Raw genomic sequence first — 8,574 nt, 5'->3', positions numbered from 1 at the left:
CTATCAGCCCTTTTCTCTTTCTCTTTTCCCCTTCATCTCCTAATTCCCTGTAGAGTAAGATAGATTTCTGTACCCAACTGAGCATGTATGTTATTCTCTCTTTGAGCCAATTCCTATGAGCAGTAACATTCAAGTGTTGCTCACCCCCCCATCTTCTCCTCCATTATAAAAGTTCTTCTTTGTGCACCTTTTTAATATAATTTCCCCCAGTTTTTCCTCTCCCGTCCACCTCTTCCCAGTGCATCCCTCTTTTCACCCCTTTAATTTTTTTTTGGAATCATCTCATTATAGACAACTCATACCTGTGCCCTTTGTCTATATATACTCCTTGTAATTGCCCTAAAAATAAAACAGTTCTTAGAAGTTACAATAAAATATGGAATGCTTCACAAATTTTTGTGTCATCCTTGGGCAGGGCCATCCTAATCTTCTCTGTATCTTTCAAATTTTAGTATATGTGCTTCCAAAGCAAGCACCCGTTCCAGTTAAGAAAAAAAAAAAACACCAGAAAGCAAAGGAATAAATTTAGCTTTCCTTAGAATAAGTAGAATCCATTTAAAACCAAGAGCTAGCATTATCTATAATGGGGACAAGTTAGAAGCTTTCCAATAAGATCAAGAGTGAAACAAGGATGTGGATTATTACCATTACTATTCAACATTGTACTAGACATGCTAGCTACAGCAATAAGACAAGAAAAAAAAATTAAAGGAATAAGCATATGCAAAGAGGAAACAAAATTACCATTCTTTGCAAATGATATAATGATTCACTTAGAGAACCCTAGAGAGTCAACTAAAAAATAATTGAAACAATTAACAACTTAAGGAAAGTTACAGGATATAAAATAAATTCACACAAATCATCAGCATTTCTATATACTACCAACAAAATTCAGCAGGAAGAGATAAAAAAAGAATTTCCATTTAAAATAATTTTAGACAGTATAAAATACTTGGGAGTCGAAAAGCAAAGGTAAGCACAGAAACTATCTGAATACAATCACAAAACACTATTTGTACAAAAAAGAAAAGAAAATCTACATAATAGGAGAAATGTTAGTTATTCATGAGTAGGCTGAGCTAATATAATAAAAAACCACAATGCTACATAAATTAATTATTCAATGTCATATCAAACAACCAAATAATTACTTTATAGAGCTTGGAAAAAATAATGAAATTTATCTGGAGGAAAAAAGATTAAGAATATCAAAGGAACATTTTTAAGTGGGAAGGAAAGAAATCTAGTGGTCACTGATCTTGAACTACATTAATACAGCTGTAATAATAAAAAAAACAATTTGGTACTAGACTAAACAATAGAATGGTTAGTAGAATAGATTAGGCATACAATATACAGAAGTAAATGAGTGTAGTAACCTAGTGTTTCATAAACTCAAAGATCCCATTTAGCAGAGCAAGAACTCACTATTTGATGAAAACTGTTGGAAAATCTGGAAAATAGTCTGGCAGAAACTAGGTATAGACCAACATCTCATACCATATACAGTGATAAGCTCCAAATATGTACATGACTTAGACACAAAGGATGGCATTATAAGCAAATTAATGGAAAATGGAAGAAATTACATGTCATAGCTTTGAATAAGGGAGGAGCTCATGACCAGAGAAGAGATATAGAAGTTCACAGGAGGTAAAATGGATGATATTGATTACACAATTTTAAAAAAATATATATGCATACAAAACCAATGCCACTAAAATTAGAAGAGAAGCAGAAAATTATTGGGGAGAAAAGAGATATTCACAGCAAGTTTCTCTATCAAAAAGTCTCATCTTTAAGATATATCAGTAACTGAGTCAAATTTTAAGAATAAGGGCTATTTTCCAATTGATAAATGGTCAAAAGATCTGAAGAGACAGTTTTTAGAGAAAGAAATCCAAGCTATCAATAGCAATATAAAAAATTCTCTAAATCACAATGATTCAAGAAATTAACATAAAAAGAAAACCCTGAGGTGCCACCTCACACCCATCATATTGGCTAAGTTGAGAAAAAAGGAAAATGACAAATGCTGAAGGGACTACAAGAAAAGAAGTGCTTTAACGTACTGTTGGTGAAGCTGTAAAACCAACCATCCTAGAAACTAATTTGGAACTATGCCCAAAAGGCTATTAAACCATGTATATTCTTTGACCCAGAAATATTGCTACTAGGTTTATACCCCAAAGAGATCAAATAAATAGGAAAATGACTTATATACACTATAATATTTATAGCTTCTCTTTTTATGTTGTCAAAGAACTAGAAACTAAGGGAATAGCCATCAATCGGTGAATGGCTGAACAAGTTATGGTAAATGAATGTGATAGAAAATTATTGTGCTCTAACAAATGATGAAGGGTAGGCTTCAGAAAAACCTAGGGAGACTTGCATGAACTGATGCTAACTGAAGTGAGCAGAACCAGGAGAAATATTTTTCACAACAACAAAAATATTGCAAAGATGATCAACTTTAAAAGACTTAATTACTCTGATCAACCCAGGGAACAACCACAATTCCAAAGATTCATAATTTTAAAAAAGCTATTCACTTTGGAAAGAGAGCTGATAGCAGACTGGAGCATGTTATATTCATACAGGTATGCATGCATACACACACATACATATGTGTTTACACATAAATACATATATGTATATGCATGTTATATGCATATAAATGTGTGTTTTAATGGGCTTTGTTTTTCTTGCCTTTTCAATGGGTTGGGAAGGGATAAAATTTTGAACTGAAAATAAAATTGTGGGGGAAAAAAAGAAGGCAATAGTCAATAAATATTTATTTACTACTGGCATACTACTATGTGCCAGGCATTTTTCTAAGCAGTGAAGATATGAAGAAGAAAGATAGTCCCTGACCTCAAATAGCTTACAATTTAATAAAAGAAGGCAACATACAGAAGGAAGCTGAAAATATGGGGAGGGGGAACAGGTGGGCACATGGCAGTATGGGAAATTGGATGGGGAGAGTATGGTGGAGATGTCAGAGAAATCCAATAATAGTGTAAACAGGTGGCAAATGAGATGAGTTGTCTGTCCTGAGCCCCCTCCTTAAATTGAGCCTTTGGAATTCATGACTTCATCCTTCAATCAGAGAGTCAGAGGGTAGTCATGAGGTATGAGTACCAAGGCTCATTGGATCTTGCAGGATAATGAGGTTTTCCCAATGATTAGCTTCCTAAGGCTTGGTAGGGAAGTCAGTGAAGTCCCAAAGTACTACAATCAGATGGGAAATGAAATGTCAGTCCTGAGCTCCCTGTTCTTACGAGGGAAGGAGAGATGTAGGACTGTAGTTAGCAAGAATGGTCAAATCAAGTGAGGTGTTTTGTGTCGTTTTGGGTTTTTTTGTTTTGTTTTGTTTTGTTTTATTCTGTTTTTAAAAATGGAAGAGACATGAGACAATAGGCAGCAGTTAACACAGAAGAAGTTAACTCAGTAAATAAGGATAACCTGAAGATTTGAGAGAAAGTGGGAATGCCAGTAAAAGAAATTTGCTAGAGGAGATGGGTTCATATTGAGGATTTTCCTTGGCAAGAACAGAAAGATTATCTATTTATCTAAAACAGATGTGAAGGAGCAGATAGTGAGAGATGTTTGAATGATGTGAGAGCAAGAGGATTTGAGAAGGGGAAGCTCTTAGAGAATAACCTTGATATTTTTAAAGTAAAATACGATGCTGAGAAAATGGAGGAGGGAATACTATGGGGAACTTGAGGAAAGATAAGAATATCTAGAAATGGTGCTGTGGTATGGCAGAAAGGGAATCAATTAAAGAGGCACAAAAATATTGCCTTGCTGCAGTGAAGATTTAGTTGAGATTATGTCACAAATTTGTAGTGGACCCAGTCAGCACAGTTTATTCATGATTTTCTCCAGCTCTACTTAGCAATACATATAGAGGATAAGAGTCAGATGGTGAGAGTAATCCATGGTTGAGGTTCAGCAAGGCATGATTGGTGATAGGAAAAGTGGGCAAATTAGCAAAGCCAGAATGGAGAATTACGGGCAGCTACCCAGCTGAAATCTCCCAACATTCCCCTCCAAGCAACTTTAAAATATTGATTCTAATAAAATTTTGGAGTGGCACAGCCAACAAAAAGTTGGGAGGAGATATTTTACAGGCCTAAGAAAGCTTAAAGAGTTATGCAGGAGAAGTCTATAACACTAGGGTGGAGGTCTGGCAGAAGTCTGTCAGGAGTCCACACATGAGGCGAGGGCAACAGTAGCTGCAGCAACAATAGTGGCAGTAGCTTTAGGAGGTCTAAGCCCAGAGATAGTGAAGAAGTTGGACAACTGCTCAAAAAAAAAAATAAGATTACAGGGGACACTTTGCTTGCACTGGGTGTAGCTGGTACTGGTTGGGAACTCTATTGCCTAAATGTAGTTCTAGGTCACTGTTCCAGAGCAGTGAGAATCACTGGAGGTCAGTCACAGGAGAGTAGGGTCCCTGGTCTCAATGCCAAGGTGAAAAGGAGTACTAGCATATGCAGCTAAAGGGGACCAGGGGCCCTTCCATGGTAAAGATCAGAGCAGAGCAGTAACCATACTTCTCCAAGGATCACACAAAGCACCAAAAATTTGCAGACCCCCAAAGTAGGCCTGACAGGAGGAAGGGTAAAGTAGAATGAAGTAGAATGGTGAAAATTTTCTCACATCAAAGAGGCACACAAGGAAAAGCTTTTACAATTAAAGAGAAAATGGGGTGGGGTGGCAGGCAATGCTTGAACCTCACTGTCATTGGAAATGGTTCATAGGAGGAAATATATATACATATACATATGTGTTTTATATTTACATATATATATATATATACACACACACACACACACACACACACACACACACACACACACACACACACATACATATTTCCTCTCCGCTGTGTATATACATACTACTCACTCAGTAGGGAAATAGAAAGGAAAAGGGAATAAGAGAAAGGTGGAATAATAAAGGAGAAGGCAGACTAAGGCAGGCACAGGTTAGAAGCAAAATAAACTTTTGAGGAGGGACAGGATACCACACACACACACACAACACACACACACACACACACAATAAATAAATAAATAAATAAATTTTATATATATATATATATATATATATATATATATATATATATATATATATATATATATATATATATATATATATATATATATATGTAGAGAGAGAGAGAGAGAGAGAGAGATGAAAAGATTGCAAGGAATAAACAGTAATTGTAACTGCGAGTGTGAATGGAATGACCTCATCCATAAAACAGAAACAGATAGCAGAAAGGATTAAAAATCTGAATCTAACAATATGTTATTTACAAGAGACACCCTTGAAACAGAAAGATGCATGCAGTTAAAATAAAGGGCTAGAGAGCTGGAGCAGAATCTAATATGCTTCAACTGAATTAAAGAAAGCATAGGTAACAATCATGATCTCAGACAACAGAAAAGCAAAAATAGACCTAATTAAAAGAGGTAATCAGGAAAACAGCATTTTGCTAAAAGATATCATAGACAATAAAGTAATATCAAAAAATTTTACAGCAAGTTTCTCTGATAAAGACCTCATTTCTCAAATATATACTAAATGTAGAATTGAGTCAAATTTATAAAAATATGAGCCATTTCCCAATTGGTAAATAGTCAAAGGATACGAATAGGCAGTTTTTAGAAGAAGAAATCAAAGATAGCTACAGTCATATAAAAATGCTCTAAATAACTACTGACTAGAGAAATTTAAATTAAGACTCTCAAGTACTACCTCATAGTGTCTATCAGGAATGACAAATGCTAGAGGGCAGGAGGGAAAAATAGGTACACTATTGAACTGTTGGTGGAGTTGTGAACTGGTCCAATCATTCTGGAAAACAATTTGGAACTATGCCCAAAGGGTTATAAAACTGTCCATACCCTTTGACCCAGTAATACCACTATTAGTTCTGTATCCCAAAGAGATCAAAGACAAAAGGGAAAAGACTGTATGTACAAAATTACTTAAAGCAGCTCTTTTTTGTGGTGGCAAAGAATTGGAAATCAAAAGATGACCATCATTTGGGGAATGGCTGAACAAATTGTGGCATGCGATTGTGATGGAATGCTGCGGTGCTGTATGAAATGACAAGGAAGATGGTTTCAGAAAATCATGGCAAGACATATATGAACTAATAAAAGCAAACTAGGAAAAGCTAGGAGAGCACTGTGCACGTTAACAGCAATGTTGTAATGATGATCAGCTGTGAAAGAATTGGCTGCTCTGATCAAGACAAGGATCCGTGACAATTCTGAAAAACTCACGATGAAAATGATATCCACCTCAGGGAGAGAACTGATGAACTCTGAGTGTAACCTGAAGTACAAGTTTCTCACTTCATTTTTCTTATTTTTAAAATATGGCTGATATGGAAATGTGTTTTGCATGATTCCACGTCTATAACTGATATCATATTGCTCGCCTTCTCAGTGGGTGGGGAATGGGTGGGAGGGAGGGAGAGAATTTTGAACTCAAAATTTGAAAAGGAAAGAATTCAATAAATGAAAAATGAGAAAATTTTAAAGTGGAAAAAAAGTAGACAAGGGATTCAAGTGTTGTGAGGTTCAAATGAGCTAAGGTAAATTAAGTGCTTTCCAGGCTTGAAAGAACTACTTATATGCCAATTACAATTATTATTATTATTTCTATTATTATTTCTAGTGAGGCTAGATGATTTCATCATACTTTAAAAGACATTGGAGAAGCAGGAGGAAAGACTTTTCAACATATTAGATCCACTAGAAAGTTTTGATCAAAGCTGGCAGCTGATGGATCCCAGCCTTACAGATCCTCTGTCAAGTACACGGGTCATACGGTATATCACCAGGGAGTCTACTGACCCTGAGAAGACAGAAGCACTCATCACCTAGACATGTCAGAAAAATTATGGTGCTACTAGCATTCCTGGCTACTTCAGAAAATTTGTCACATCATAACACCCCTCAACAACAACATGAATAAGAACAACCATAGCATGTATATTGGGCGTCAAAGTTTGCAAAGCACTCAGGCCTTTAAGGATTTGTGTATCTGCCTATCTTACATATTTGACAGGTTAGCTTTTGCAGATCCCAGAAAGCCCTGGGTATGTTACACATTAATTTCAGCATGGCTTGAAAACAGTTTTATACTAGGAGAATGATGGTTGCCAGAAGAAGGTTACATTTGCTAGTAGAGGACTCATTGACAGCAAGACTCATTATTCCATCAACAAATTGGAGTTCTTGGCTCTGAAGTGAGCTTGTCACTGAAAAATTTTCAGACTATGTGAATGGAGCATAGATGACAAACTGGCTCATATTCTGACAAGCACAAAGTTGGATGCCACCAAGAGGTGGGTGCTGGCCAATGATGAATTCAGTGTGTATAACCAGCCAGGGAAGACTAATATAAATGTAAATGCATTGATCTCCTAGGTCCCAGGTATACTAAACCAAGGTGACCGTCATGCAAAGGGTGAATGCGATAAATGACATTCAGGAAGCAGCATCTAGAGAGTAGGACTCCCTCCAAAGAGTGAGAAACCCATAGAAATAAAGGTTGTAGTATTCACCAAGACCCTTCTGCACTGATTGTCCACTGTTGAAGGTCTATAAGAAGATTATACAGATGAGAGAGAGAGAGAGACAGAGACCCAGATGCTCAGTGAGAGAAAGACAGAGAGACAGAGAAAGAAAAGCAGAGAGAGAAAGAGGTGATTCTCGGGGACACACGTTTAGCTCTTCAGATGGTACCCTGATATAAGAATAACAAAAATTGGCATGATAGAATGCTGTGTAGACCTATTCTAAGGTCTACATGAGATATGAGACTACAGCAACCAAAAAGTATTGATTCAATGCCTCTGTTTGTCAAACACTGTACTAGGCATTGGAGAAACATATACAAAAAATGAGACATTCCCTACCCTCGATTAGCTTACATTCTACTAAAAGGATACAACTTGTTCACAGATAAAAAAAGAACATATACAAAGTAAAGACACAGTGACAGGGGGTGAGGAGTACTGACAACTGAAGGATTCCAGAGATGGTACCTAGGCTAAGTAAGGCTTAAAAGGAAGAAGCCATTCCCAGAGATGGAGGTGAGGAGAGAGAGAATTATAGGCCTCAGGGACAGCCTGTGAGAAGGCAGGGAGGTGACAGATGGAACCTCACGACAAGAAACGTGCATCAAGGCCAACACAACTTGCACTCAGGCTATGTTTACCATAATATTTTACCTCTCTAGTTCCATATTCTTTATTATTATGTATATGTGGAAATGATTTTGTTGCTTAGAATTTTGTAACTACAAGTGTGATCCTTCCTCACTCTGAGCAATAAAAATGAATATTGTTTGCTATAGAATACAGAGGGTATATTGCCAAAATTCTTAGTGCAATTTTAAACTAGTAAAGTTTATTTTTGTTTAAGTTTGCTTTTTTTTTTTTTTTGGAGACAATTGGGATTAAATGACTTGCCCAGAATCACACAACTAGTAAGTATCTGAGGCTGGATTTGAACTCAGGTCCTCCCGATTCCAGGG

General features: G+C 36.4%; 1 non-coding gene across 1 annotated transcript; it reads right to left on the bottom strand.

Moving 5' to 3' along the window:
- Positions 1–370: 370 nt before the first annotated feature.
- On the bottom strand, positions 371–476 carry LOC144456117 (U6 spliceosomal RNA). The gene has a single exon (XR_013485018.1). It is a non-coding gene; the product is annotated as a U6 spliceosomal RNA (small nuclear RNA).
- Between the last annotated feature and the right edge of the window lie 8,098 nt (positions 477–8,574).

Source organism: Phascolarctos cinereus, unplaced genomic scaffold (assembly GCF_003287225.1).
Source record: "Phascolarctos cinereus isolate Bilbo 61053 unplaced genomic scaffold, phaCin_HiC Scaffold_2;HRSCAF=192, whole genome shotgun sequence".
Taxonomy (NCBI): domain Eukaryota; kingdom Metazoa; phylum Chordata; class Mammalia; order Diprotodontia; family Phascolarctidae; genus Phascolarctos; species Phascolarctos cinereus.
The sequence above is the reverse complement of the archived record's forward strand: the minus strand, read 5'-3'. Positions and strand labels throughout refer to the sequence as shown.